General features: G+C 45.4%; 1 pseudogene; it reads left to right on the plus strand.

The window, feature by feature from the left end:
* The first annotated feature begins 5 nt into the window (after nt 1-5).
* LOC102486761 (heterogeneous nuclear ribonucleoprotein A3 pseudogene) lies at nt 6-902 on the plus strand (annotated as a pseudogene).
* Nucleotides 903-1,087: the final 185 nt, after the last annotated feature.

Here is a 1,087-nt window from a genome sequence, read left to right on the forward strand (position 1 = left end):
AACCGGAGCAGTTGAGAAAACTGTTTATTGGCGCTCTGAGCTTTGAAGCTACAGATGATAGTTTAAGAGAGCATTCTGAGAAATGGGGCATACTCAGAGACTGTGTGGTAGTGAGACCCCAAACCGAATGTTCCAGGGGCTTTGGTTTCGTGACTTAGTCTCGTGTTGAAGAGGGGAGGCAGCCATGTGTGCTGGGCCACACAAAGTTGATGGGTGTGTAGTGCCACCATAGAGCTGTTTCTAGAGAGGGCTCTGTAAAGCCTGGTGCTCGTCTACCAGTGAAGAGAATTTCTGTTGGTGGTATTAAACAAGATACAGAAGAATGTAATCTGAGAGCTACTTTAAAAAGTTTGGTGAGATTGAAACCATAGAAGTTATGGAAGATCGACAGAGTGGGAAAAAGAGAGGATTTGCTTTGGTAACACTTGATGGTCATGATACAATTGAAAAAAATTGTTCAGAAATACCACACTATTAATGGGCATAATTGTGAAGTGAAAAAGGCCCTTTCTAAACAAGAGATGTGGTCTGCTGGATCAGAAAGAGGTCATGGAAGTGGATCTGGCAACTTTATGGGTCGTGGAGGAAACATTGGAGATGGTGGAGGTAATTTTGGTTGTGGTGGAAACTTTGGTGGAAGAGGAGGCTGCGGTGGTGGAGGTGGTGGCGGCAGAGGAGGTGATGGTGGAGATAATGGATTTGGAGGTGATGGTGACAACTATGGCGGTGGTCCTGGTTATAGTAGTAGAGGTGGCTATGGTGGTGGTGGACCAGGATATGGAAACCAAGGTGGTGGACATGGTGGCGGTGGTGGAGGGTGTGATGGTTACAATGAAGGAGGAAATTTGGGCGGTGGTGACTACAGTGGTGGTGGGAACTATACTAATTTCATGTGCACTATGGCAAAAATTTCTTTAAACAAACAAACTAAAGAAACAATATTGGCCTGGCAGGTGGTATAGTGGTTAAGGCTCTGGATTCCCAGACAGCCAAACATTGTTTGAGTCCCGGACCTGGTGGCTTCCTTTCTCACTCTCCATCTCTCTCTTTGCTTCCCTCTGGTCAAATTGCAGAATAATAATAAATA

The sequence above is a fragment of the Tupaia chinensis genome, unplaced genomic scaffold (genome assembly GCF_000334495.1).
Source record: "Tupaia chinensis unplaced genomic scaffold, TupChi_1.0 Scaffold148450_1, whole genome shotgun sequence".
NCBI classification, from domain to species: domain Eukaryota; kingdom Metazoa; phylum Chordata; class Mammalia; order Scandentia; family Tupaiidae; genus Tupaia; species Tupaia belangeri.